This window comes from Glossina fuscipes, unplaced genomic scaffold (assembly GCF_014805625.2).
Source record: "Glossina fuscipes isolate IAEA_lab_2018 unplaced genomic scaffold, Yale_Gfus_2 28, whole genome shotgun sequence".
Lineage (NCBI taxonomy): Eukaryota > Metazoa > Arthropoda > Insecta > Diptera > Glossinidae > Glossina > Glossina fuscipes.
The window spans coordinates 7,654,459-7,668,470 of NW_023998423.1; the positions used below are offsets into that span (position 1 = coordinate 7,654,459).

The 14,012-nt window shown below is 34.5% G+C and overlaps 1 long non-coding RNA gene across 1 annotated transcript; it reads right to left on the minus strand.

The window, feature by feature from the left end:
* Positions 1-9,392: 9,392 nt before the first annotated feature.
* Positions 9,393-9,985, minus strand: LOC119636790. Its single transcript, XR_005247182.1, has 2 exons — positions 9,907-9,985; positions 9,393-9,510 (listed from the first exon to the last, which is right to left on the minus strand). It is a non-coding gene; the product is annotated as an uncharacterized LOC119636790 (long non-coding RNA).
* Positions 9,986-14,012: the final 4,027 nt, after the last annotated feature.

Below are 14,012 nucleotides of genomic sequence, written 5' to 3' on the forward strand. Positions count from 1 at the left end.
AGAGATCAAAATTTATTTTCCACTTTATACAGTGTTCTCTACGTACTCTACTTATGGATGAAATGAAATTTTAATTCTTATGTGACAGTTAATGCAATGTTCGTCATTAAATGCTAGGAATTCTTTCATATCTCCCATGTCTTTCAGTTTCATGTTATGCCGCAATAAAACTAAACTAAGCGTAAGCGAAATTATAGTAATAAAAAGATGAGAATTAGTCTTATTTGCATTCAGAATTGAAAAATATATGCAACGGAATATATGTTAACGGGTACTGCGCACTGGCAGCTACTGCAAAAATTTAAATTTCAATTTTTTAGAAAACTTTTTTGTCTCTTCAGTATTTTGTTGCCTTTTAAATAATAAACCGTCAGGATGTACGATTTGCAGCAAGCACTTGCAACTTTTCAAACACTCTTAAGCAATTTTTATCAAAACGAGACAGAATTCCCAAGCACTTGACTAACTTACTAAGTAAGCTAAAGTAAATTGTAGACTTGAGTCCATCATCGATCCGTTTTACGGTTTTTAAAACCTTCCATTTTCTACCAGAACTACAAGTCCAGTTAATTTTCCGTTCAAACTCAACTCGGCATTAGCAGCACTAAGTAACTTACCTATCACGACCACAAAGCCAAAGCTCGCTCGAGTTCAAATTTGAATGCGTTAGCCGTAGCTGCAGCGAGTACCTTGTCACTAAGTTACGGCTACGACCTCACTATTTCTCTCTCTTTGCTCACTTCGTTCTCACCGTCACCGTGCTACACGAATAGGGGAGATCCACTAATTAATTGAAAGATATAAAAAAAAAAAAAAAAACTCAATTTAACTAATCAATACTAACCAATCATCAATCTGGATATCAATTCAATCAAATTTCAATTCATAAAAGCTTTCTTTTTTATAACTCTGATCAAACTTTTCCGGGACGAGCAATTAGTTACTTTTACAAGGTAAAAAGGCTTAAGAAAACGAAATAAACTTGTTTTCGAGTTTTATCATTTTTTATCATTTTCATCAGCATTGTTTTCATTCATTCAAGTTGATGGATATCGGGACTCGAATGGGTGTATTATGTAAATGTATTATATATAGTGAATGGGTAACTGTCATTTTCTTAACACAAATGATTAATTAGTTGATTACGTAATGAAGGTGAGAAAATTCATTTTTACTTTACGAGTTAACAACTGTAGAAAATTGAAGAAAAATATATTAAAAGGGAATGCACTCAAAAAGAAAAGTTACGCAAACATTCTGAGAAACTAGCTTTAAAGTCACACTATCGAAAAATTGCAACTTGTAGACAGGTCACGCACGCCGATGAAGCCTTGAAAGCAGAAATAATTACGTAAAGAAAAAGGAGAAGACAAAAATAAAACTGTAAATATGATTTTTTTCTTTCTCTCTCTCTGTCTCTCTTTCCCTCATATTTTTTTTTCTTTTTTTTTTTTTTTTGAGGAGTTCTAACGTAGCCACAAAGTAAAGTACGATGCAATAACAAAAAAAAAAAAAAAAAAAAAAAAAAAAAATAAAAAAAAAAGAAACAAAAGAAAAAGATAAAGAAAAAATGGATAAACGGTAAACTGTAAAAGAGTACAAAAAAAGGAAACGCAGGGACAGACAAGTAAATATTGGTTGAGAATAGATGGACGGACGCGTGACTGCATACCCCCGAAAAGAGCCATGGCTTTTACAGTGAACATTGCTGCATCAGCTCAAAGTCACACAATGACATCAATAGCATCAACACCAATAACATCAAACTAACACTAAGTGGAATCTTTCCAACGAAGGCACAAAACACAAAGACATTGCGTTGAGAACGCATGCTGCATAACTAATGAATTTTTTTATGCACTTTCGACAAACCACTATATATATACAATGGAGTTTACCCATACGAGCAGTCGAACACGCTTGCGGTATTTGTGCAGTCAGAACGCAAACTGTAAGGCGAAAATGAATCAAACTTTTTTAAGAAAAAAGACGAACACGAAAATATGAAAACAAAAAAAAAACAAAAAATAAATAAATAAATAAATAAAGAAGGTATGAGAGCTCAGTAGCTCTAGCAAGTGTAAAGCTCGAAATAAAAAACGATGTTTGGATAAAGTTGAAAAAGAAAAAAAAAAAAAGAAAAATGAGAAAATTATATTCAGTTCGCTCTCTTAGTGTGCGACGAATTTTAGATGCCTATAGTCTCACATCTCTAAGATCATCCATTAACGACATCATTGACAGAACGTTTTTTTTTTTTTTCCTTTTTTTAATAAATCGATAATTTGGCAAAGGTTGCTAGGGTAGTAGTGTAGAAAAGCATTTAGAAAACGTGGAATTTCTGCAATTTATGCCAAGAACGACAAGCGGATAATTGAGAAAATTGGGTTACCGTCAACGATCACGCAATGTTCTTTCAACGAGTCGGGCTTGTTAGCGCTAAACTTTTGCAAACGTTTCGAAAACTTTTTACAAAGTGTACTTCTTCGCTTTCTGAGGCTGAAATTCTTAACGATTGTGAACGTAGGTCGACACACACACCTTGCGGCTTATTACATCATACAAATTTCGGTAATAAATTTAGATAAATTTTTGATTTTATTGGACTTTGTTGCTTTCAAGGTTAAATTGTTGACAATATGTAACCATCACAGCTACAAGGACTTGGTCTACGAACTTGAAAAGCCTTTTTTTAATTCTCGACCTGTTTGCTTGATATCTACGTTTTAGAATAATTCCCGCATCCTATAAGCAGGCAATTATCTGAAACCACATATTAAACCTTTAGTTGTTTAGCTATGTGTTTTTATGAAAATAAAGTCGATTTTTACTTTAAAAGTTTCAATGATGTTGTTTTCGAGGTCTAGCAAACATAAAGAAGCATTTTCATAACCGAGAAATCCACAAAAAAATGTCAATTTTGTCAACTTTTTCATGCGTATTTTCAAGCGTTGTCAACAAAATAATAAATGTAACATATTTTAATGCCCCGTGTGTCGAGTTTAAAGCGACTCAGCCACATTAACTATTATATTGATGCATACTGTTAGGCCAGAGTTTATGCATAATGCATATGCATATGTGTATGCACAAAGAACATTTTCAATTGTGAAATGAAAATGATGACACTGGGGAGATGAAAAAAAAAGAGTTTAGCTAGCTGCGCTTCGACAGAATTTTGCATTGATGATTGCTAACTAATATTATCCCATAAGTTTAAGCTTGGTAAGCAAATGGCAACCTTAGCACTCTTACTGTTCGATTATGCGTTTGCATTTTTTTCTTTAAGTTTGTAAGATGCGTGTGTGTTCGGTCATTTGCAAACATAACTCGTACAAGCAGCAACACCCGTTGGTATAATTTTAAAACTTAAACAACAACATGCGCATAAAGATGCGACATAAGCACACGCACGTATAGGTATATATATATATATATATGTATATATATATACCAATACATATATCCAGTAAGAGTACTTCAAAATATTTCAAGTCATCACCAACCATATTTACTAGTGGTGGCGTTACTAGTGGTTGTGGCCATAGCTGTTGGCTGCTACAACACAAGGCTTTTGTTGTAAATTGGAAAATATGCAAATGAGTCGAATGTTTCACGGACACACATACCCACATAGAAGCGCTACTGGAGGTCTGTAGTACCAGTCGTGGCTACGATAACAACATAGTACAGTTTATGTCTGCATAGTGTTAGTCTGTCTGTCTGTCTGTCTGTGTGTCTGTCTGTCCATTTCATGTCCTCAAAGGTCCTTAACATGTACTCATCATATTCGGAGAAAGTTCACAACTATAACAACACAATAGCACAAACAACAGCAAGAATATAACTTGCTAGCTTATCCACTTAATAACAGCAACAGCACCACCAAAGCACGTTCACACATAAACTGACGCTCAAGTAAAGTAAAGCAAACCAAACCAAACCAAACCAAACTAAACTAAACCAAACCTATCCACAAACTATTCCATACTTCTATAAATCTCTTGGACTGACCATTTACCCAACGAAAAATGAAAAAAATGAAAAAAAAAAAAAACAAAAAATGAAAAATAAAAAAAAAAAAACAAGAAAGACATGACTCCTTGGCATCATTGCCTACTCCTACTTGTACTGTGTGCTGTTTTGTAGTTATTCATTTTGTCCATTTCGTAGTGAGTTGTTGTTATTGTTGTTTCTGTTGTTGCTGCAACATCAAAGTTTGCGTTTGTAATTTTGTGGTCGTTTCTTGTTTCCTGTTTTTTTTTTTTTTCTCGTGCCACAATTTCCATTTTTTCACTTTATAGGTATATATATGGGTGTGCATTTCAGGGAATAAAGCTCGTTTTTCAAAATAACGCTTTTTTCATTCTGTGAGGGTCAAATTTGTGGCCAATTTTCGTAGCGCGTGACTTTCCATTTTGTTGCTGATGACGACGATAAGAACAGTGATATTGCTGGCAATGACGACAACGATAATGATGATGATGGCGATGATGATGATGATAATGACGATAGGGATGGTGGTAATAACGGCAATAAAGACCCAAGACACTGAAGTCACCATGCATCCCTAGCATTCATTAGAGCGCTTTGCAATAGAGAAAGTGTTAATGAAAACTTTTTTTTCTTTTTTTTTTTTTTTTTTTCAACCAACCAGCAACCACAATAACTAAAATTTATGAGAAGATTATGTTGGTTTTTAAAAACCTTTTAGAGAAAATATAAATATATTTAAATGAAGTTCAAAGGCCAACCAAGCTTTTAATATTTCCACTTTACACCAAAACGTAGAAGAGAGCTCCACCATTCGTCGCCCCATTAAATCCTAAATTCTCAATAATTAAAAATATAACAAAGGAATTCACTACAAAAAATATTTACAAAGAAATGTAATTTCCTTAAATAAATTACGCACTTAGGTAAATTAAATTTAATTAATATTATAAAATTTCATATATGTAAACACAACAACAAAAATATAATTTCGTAACATGTTATGTTATGTTACGTGTTTGCTACCATTACCGTCCATAAATGCTGTTAATTATTTCAAACTTTATTAATATAATAATCCTAAGAATATGCTACAAATTCATATAATTACACACACATTTCTATTTTGCTACTTGAAGATCAACCAAAGCAAAGGGACAATTTACAAACCTACATTTAGATGTGCATGCATGTATGAACGTAAACAAACATTAAATGAAGTATGCTTAGCGCTGGCATTATCCCTTAACCGATAGGATTGCTATTTGATATGAATGTGCATTGTTTACTAAAGAAATGTAAGCAGTCTGGATCAATACACACATTCATTGGATTCAATGAGCAGAAATATATAAAGATGCGCATACATATGCACACACACACACACACACACACACACACACACACGCATACACTTGGCCATACTACAAATGCACAAAGGCATAGGAACAACAGCACACAACAATCATATGAAATTTTCTCCTACACATACGTACGTACGTAAAGTGAAAATTGTTTTCATTCGATATTGTTTATTTATTCAGACACTTATTTTTATTTGGCAGACACATAACGAAGCGGAAAAAAGTTACGTGCTCATATGGCAAATTGACTGATTTTCTAAATGCACAGAGATACGCCATCGGTTGAAGTGCTTAAGGAAACTTTCCATTTATTGAAACGAAAACAAATATGAAAACTACGCTGCACACACACACACACACACACTTCCCTTATTTCGCATCCACTAATGTTTATTAGTTGTGGCGTAGCCAATAGTGGATCGAGAACCCTTTTTGAGAGGTGTAGAAGATGTCAACACAGTCCAATACTGCTGTTATTGGGCATATTGGAGATTTTCGTGGGGTTATGGAGGGGAAGAAAAGAGTAACCGTCCGAAGACGTTGACAAAGCCCAGTAGTTCTGTTTAAGGACTTGATTAATAAACAAATTCCTTTTCATTTCTCTATAACTTTCTCTATAACGAAGATAACCTGTTAAAAGCTTGGGAGATTGAGAGATCATTTGCAGCATTTATGTACCTTGCAAAAGCTCGTTTAATAGTTACGATTACCATTTCGTTTGCAAAACGTTTCAATGTGAACCCAGAATATAGGGTGATCATGAATTGGGAGAAAAACAATGGAAAAAGGGTGACATCAAATTGAGATCAAAGTTCAAATCAATATTTGATGGTTTCATAGAACTTTGTCGATAGGAACACATCTCGCTAATGTTTGACGTGAACAATTCCATATGAACATCGGCATGCTGCCCGGTGGGACACTGTATAACACAAGGCCTTAGTCAGCGCCTCCCAGGGTATCTGATAATACATATCACTTAAGGGAGCCTACTTCTGGCAAAGTTACTGCTGAGAATAGGAGAATGAGTATGAGGACCATGTGTTTACCAATGGACAAGTATTTATTGCTCGCGTCGCTTTGAAAGACCGCCTTTTGTGGGGCGGTAAGCACCCGATATTATTAGCGCCTCTAACAATTCTATGAAGCCATTGGCAAATACTTTATGCCGCCCACAGATGTACTACTTCTTTTGTATTAAGGCGACAATGCAAGCCTCCGGCAAGCAAGGTACAATAGAGCCACGCTAATCTGGGATGGTGTTTGCACCAGCTGCTACGTTTTTTGACTACTTTTGTTTTTTTACTTATTTGCCATCGTTGATTGCTTTGGCGACTTCACCTATCCTAACATTTTCTTTTCTAAACATTTAAGGAACATGACTTTTCATATTTTTCAATATTGATCTGGCCGTTAAAAAAAAATCACTTTTGCTTTCTTAGCACATACTTTTGAATTTTCGATTTAATTGTTAGTCGGTTTTCATGCAATGTAGGTTGACGTGTTAAAGTAGTTTTACGTTACTGCGCGTGACCAATTTTGGCATGATAGTTATCGATGAATAGCCTGTCGCCTAATCATCAGCACAATAACTGCCTTATGATTGCTCTTCACTTTTTCGATATACCTTATCGCCTTCGTATATAGAGATTCAATAAACTATTGTCGAGTTAAAGGGGGGTTAAGGGAGCGCAGTCTTTGTGAACCAGCAGAACACATCATTTTAATGAGTTCCGGTCATTTACCTATGCAAAGAATGTAATTGAATCTGTTTTCTTCTCTTGCTAGCTGCCTACGTCCTACTTAAAGTGAAAAGGGGTAAAAGCCAAATTGTTTAGCTATTGATTTGAAATTTTTGCAAGTTATCATTGCATCATTACCGATTTAAGACTTTCTTTAAATGTTATCGCCTCGTAGTTCTTTCATCGCAGGCTATGATAATTTGGATTAACTTGCCTAATGACACAAGCATGTGGAAACCACATTTAATATAAACGATGAGATATTTTAGGAAATCAAGCAATTAATTTCTACATAACCTTAGCCATAGCATTAAGTGACTTGATGAAAATTGTATTTCGGTCTGAGAAATTATCTGAGAAGAACATTTAAGAAAGAAAATCACGTTTATCGAAGACAGGTTTTAACTAATCATTATGAGGTTCGCTCACAATTTACTCTCGTAGCATTTCTTGGGGTCAGGTCGATAAAAGAATCCACTACGTCTGCGATTTGCCAGTTTTCTTCGTGTTGGAACCGCTTCCACTATTAAATCCTAGAATTCTCTTTTTGTGTATATTGCTATCACATAAATACTGCATAGCGATTGCACCTCTGCGGCTTCCGCTTTGCTAGTCGGAACGAGTAACCGCATTATGAAAAGCCATATATTTTCGCGTAATTAGACGAGAGACTAAATGGGCAACAATATTAGTCCTTTTTTTGCAAGAGTCTAACGAGCTTTCCTATCGCTAAAAGTTTTCGCCCACTTCGGCTTTCAAAGAAACGATGTCTGTTGGCATAATTTGACAACAATGACAACAGCTTTGCAGACTTTCCTCCCTGTGAAGATAGTTCGGCTCGTTGGATATCGTCTTTTAGATAGAAATAGATTTTGTGGTTTTCTCCCATCACATGGACAACGAGTAGGCATGCGTAAGATTTTTCAGACTCATGCCTTGGCTAGCAGAGATCCCTCTATCCACTAATATCCTTAGTTGGTGTAGCGTGTAGTGATGGGTCCTAATCTGAATCTGAATCTGCCGCTTGGGTTTATTATAGTTGGCGTAAGGAGTGGAAAAAGTGGCACCTAAGCTGAGAAACATGACGAATTCCATAGTTTCTTCTCGGCCCGATGCTGGTATCATGAGCGAACTTCCGAAGACCTGACGTTAGGATATCCTAGATAGATGGACCTCACCATTATTTGAAGTGGCCATCACGACATGATCTGATCGGCGATAAATTACGCAATATATGCACTTTGTGTGTTATCTATGTAAGCGTTCCAGATACGTTTGCCTTAATCGAGTAATAATATGTATATGTATGCAGCAACGAGCAAGAAGGGTTAAATGAAAAGCAAGAATTCAAATATTGAAGCAATCATCAGCCATCTGATAGGATTGCCAACGTTTTTCGAAATATTAGAAAAAAGATATTTTCAATGACATTTACCTGTTGCTTATCGAAATTTGTGTTCAAAACATTAAATACAGTTGTCTAAGGAGAGTGTTGCAATTACATCACAACGAAAACAAAGCTTTTTCCGCTGCTCATGTGGTGTTTTTGAGAAAAATAAATAGTTTTTCAAAAACAGTTTTTATATTTCAATGTTTTTTTGTTTTTTTTTTATGTTGATTTCTTACAAAAGCAAAAAAAACTACGAAATTTACAGAATACTTTTTCTTTTTTTTTTTATATATTATTGTTGCATTTAAAGACGGATTCGGTTTTACGCTTTTACGCATATACACGCATACGCATACACACACACATACATGTACGTTATGTGGCGTTTGGATTGTGCAGTTTTGCAAAATTTTTTGCAATTTGATTGAGGGAAATGTCTAGTGCGATGGCATTCAAATACTCATATACTCATATTATACTGCTACGTACTTATTACATGCACACATATGCAAGAGTACTTTTTAATAGGTTTTTAATTAAAGTTTGATTGCACTTAGTTATGCTTTAAGTTCGTATACATTAAGCTAATTTTTGTGCTCTCGTACACAGCCATTTTTGAATGGGGAGACAGACGATGATGAAAGATACAAAAAAAAAAAAAGCAAAAACAAATTTCATCACTATTTAAAAAAAAAAAAATGAATAGAAAAAATGTAACGAACATCGCATAGATACACTAAGAGTTATTTATGCATATGTATATGCAAATAACTTAAGCTTAGTATACTCAGAATTTGAAATTTCTGCACACATTTAAAGTACAAAAGCATTATTATGGATAGGCACAGGCACAAGCACAAGCACAAGCACTTGACGTCCACACTGTAGCATTGTTTACAAGGACTTTTTTCTTTATTTATTTATTTATTTTTTTTTTTTTTTTGCTTCTATTCTAATAAAATGACACAACGAAGAAGCTCATCACTGAAGGTAGCAGCAACAGCAGCAGCAGCAGCAGCAGCTTAAATGCAAACATACTAACTCTCGCGCACAAAAATATATATATTAATATATATATATATGTATGTATGTATGTATATATACTACACACACATACGCGCGCACAAATATATATATCTGCACAATAGTGGCGAAGAAGTTTACGTATGCTTTTGATATAATTTCTTTAAATCTTGTTGTTAGTAGTTTTCATATAAAATTTCACAAAATTCACTAAAATTATTTTGTTTTTCTTAAAATATTCGTTTGTAATTATTGGAGGGTTCGAATTTCTAAGAGGTTTTTAGTTCTTTTTTTTTTTTTTTTGTATCCTTCTTTTTTATATTATTTTTTATTTCTATTTGTATTTTTATTTTTATTTTTTTTTTCTATTTATGTTTATTTGGTTTTTATGTACTTAGCCAGCAAAGAGCAAGAACATAAAGCTAGAAGCAACAATGAAAACTGGAGAAACATATTTTGGAGTCTTGCATTGTATGGGCAGGCAGTTAAAGCAAATAGCGCTCTATTCTATATTCGTATTATGCTGCTTTGTGCAGAAGAATATTAACAACAATAAGCAGAGGAGAATTCACGCTCTCTCACGCACTTGTATGCTCTTTTAAAAAGCTTTTCAAATACATGTATAGCGCATAGCACAATGCAAGCTTTCAAACTCTTGAGCTTTTTAACATTTTATCAAGCGCAAGAGAAATCAGGTCACGAACGTACGTTTTAAAGATAATAGAAAAAAAAATAAAAAATTCGAAAGTACAAGAGGAAAGTAATTCCTTCTCTCTACATTTGTGGCCTAATGGTCGAACTTTTTTTTAAACCTAACTACTCGTCTCGAGACCTGGATGCCAATTTCTTTGAAATTTAAAAATTTCCTATTTCGACTAACAATGTGGGCCGCGAAAAAAGCAAATTTATTATTATTTCTTACAATTATTTCTAACAATTATTTTTTTATTAAGATTGAGAGGAAGATGTTTGGCAAACAAAGGTTGAGCTTAGTTTGATTTAACTTGAAGAAACACCTTTACGATATGTTTATCTATGATATTCAAGGCCCGCTTTCGATTGCTTCTCCCGAATTGAGGGAATAGCATGGGCTTTGTTTTCTTTTCTACTAGTGTAGTATTTAACCAAATCATTTATAAATGATCAAAGTTTTACTCAAAATTAGTATTAGGTTAAAATATCTTCACATGCGCAGGCGCCAATACATACATACATTCCTCTTAATGCCTATCGGTAAACAAAGATATTGAATCTACTTCATTATGTTCGCTTCTTATCCATAACACGTGACCCCATCGTGGCCTTGGTAATGGTTCGAGCATACCGATTACGCAACCTTTTCGAGCTAAGCAGCATTTCCTCTTTTCTCCTTTTCTTTTGGAGGGAGCGCAACCAAAAACAAAACTTGAAATGATTAAAAATGTATTGGAGATATAAAGCTAGTTCCTGCATAATCAAAGGCAGCGAGAGGACTTTGCAACACGATGTGCAAATATCGCGTCAAGGCAAGAGCGGACAGACAACAGCAACTAGTTGCTTCTATAATAGACAATTTACAAAATTTATATAAAAAATGCAACTTTAATGAAAGCCCTCAACTTTTTCCAGTGCTGCCCAATTCCAATTCATAAGAACGATCTTAGAACGAACGTAATTAGATTAACGGGATACAAATCTACTGCGGATGGTCAGAATAATATGAAGAATTAATCTAAAATTTCTTTACTGCCACAAGCATTTTACGGCATACACTTAACGATACCGTAATGATAATGGCATATATCTGGTACCTCCTTGATGTCCGACTGACTGTCATAAAAATAACCCTTCGAAGATTAGCTTTGATTTAGTTTGAATTAAACTTCTGATTGGTCAAAAGACTGGGCTAACTCGAAAATTAAGTTCCACCAAAAATTTCTATGGCTCATGATGTTCACATGAAAGAATGATAATATGAAGATAATACTGGAAGCCATAGGTTACGATGAATAAATGTGGAGACTTAAACGTCATTGCGATTTTGGTATATACATAGCAAGGCCATTGTGAATGAGAGAAAATGTACCCGCCGACGTACAATAAAAAAATATATCACCAACGTGCCTTAGTTAAGCTCATTCTTCCTTTAGTCCCTCCAAAATTGGACCTTAAGCAAAATTTTCCGAATCAATGATGCAAAAATCGGTTTGACTCTTGGTCCCCATAGCATGTTCGGTCTTTGTAAAGACGCAAGTTTCGATTTCATTCAAGGTAATGAAAAAGCTCCTTGAGATTTTTCGAATGATAGGAGCAAGTTTTCCGATAAGGCGACTGGTTACACACCTTGTTACATGTTATCAAAAGCTGGGATGCAATATATCACTGAAAGTACCATTTCTGCATTCGCATATGACTTTGTGGAGGACTGTAATGTTAGCAGACTAGTGCTGGACGCACCAGAGACGGGTTTCAATACGCAAGAAGGACAACATGTAACATAATACGCGGTTTTGTCAAAGATATTGTTTTCAATATGTGTTTTCTATGAAGGCTCCCCCTCTTCCATTTACAATCTTTAAGATAATGAGAGAGAGAGAGAGAGAAAAAAATGTTTAGAACTCAAACAAAGTCATTTTACACGTATTCAGAGTCAATAGACATTGATTTTTAGGCCGGTGTAATTTGTCAATTAAAGACTGGCAGAGCTAAGCAGCGCTCAACAAGAATTAAAAATACATGGTTGAGTTTGATATATGCCTCACTTTCACCACGAAATTAAGTTAATTTTAAAAAGGACCTGAACCATTTTGGACATTATGAGATCTTGAATACAATATCTACTAACTCTGTGGTGATTTAATGCATTCCACGCAAAATTCGATTTACCCAAGGAACTTCTGATTTGGTTTACTCAAGAATTCCCAAAACTACAAGTTTTTCTTTATAGTTTTTACGAAGGACAAGCTTTTGCCCAGCGTTAGTTATGCAACCGATCAAGAAACAACAAAGAAATTTTAATTAATTACTATATGAACTGTACAAAGTAATAAATCGCATAATAATATATGAAATTGCGAGTGTTTTTACAGTACAATCCAGTAAAGATTAGAGATGAAAGAAGCTGTTGCGACCTGAAGATTAATTTAACTTTTTGCGGCTTGCGTTTGTGTTGTGTGTTGTGTGTTGTGTAACTTGTAGAACTGTTTTGAAGCGTTTTTAATTCTATTTGCATGTTTTCGTAACGGGCCAGGGATAATTAACTATATTACGAGCTGCATGATGAGATGAAAAGTACAGACTTCTGTTTACACATCTATAATAACACAACGCAAATGATATTAATTATATAACTTTAGAGCATTTACTCGAACCCATGCAAATTAAACGCAATAACGCTAACATTTCAATATTTAACTGCATATATCACAAACATGCACATGCAGCAATGAAAGAACAACAACAACATAACATACGTTTACTTCGGAATGCATAAAATAACCAAGTAAGACGTTATCCTCGGCTTGAGTCGAATAGTTTAGGATCTATTGCCCGCATAAGTGTGGCAGCATTTGATAAAAGCATATTTTGCAGGTCCTTTCACTCAACATCCCATTGCATATCGTACATACTATCATATTTTTGCCATATTTGTTTACCCTTTGTTGTAAAAGTGTACAAGCTAAGACACTTTGATCTATCTTTAGTGGATTTTCAAACTCAGTCACAATTGCTCTTCTCATCAGCCCAAGAAATGTTTTTCGTAATGCTTGAACATAACATAACGACGTAATAAGCGAAAATTTGAAGCAAACTTTGCTCACGTTTAAAATCGTAATTTCAACTATGGAACGCAGATCAATCGATTCCGCTTATGACACAAGCAAATACTTTATAGGGTTTCCGAAATATATAGCAAACATTTGACAAATCTAATACACTCGACTGTGACGAGAGTACGTATGACAAACAAATGAAGAAGGCGCCAGGAAATATGCTAAATGTGTTTTAATTTTGCTTTCATGCACACGCTAAGGCGAAAAACAGCGTAACACGACGACATATGAAAACCAAACAAAGCGAAAAGAAAATAAAGATTAGGCTTAAGGAAGGAGATATGTCTGTAGAGGAGTGTGTGTGTGTGTGTGTGTGTGTGTGTGTGCGTGGAATACTTGGAATTTCGTATACTTGCTTGCATTTACTGCTCATGAGTTTTAATATTTTATTTTCCTTTTCTACGGTGAACAGGAGAGAGATATAAATAAGCACATGCACACAGACTACTTACTTACATGCTGCAAGGATTTAAGAAGCCTTGAAAGAAACACCTTTGTTATGTTCATTGCGCATACAAACACTCATACCAGAGCACACATACACAATACGCATACAATAACGTAATCAGTTACATTATATGTAATATACATGATGATGGTAATAATAATGATGATGATGATGATGATGATGATGATGATAATAATGATAATGATGATGTTGGTGAATGGTTGGCTGGATGAATGGTTA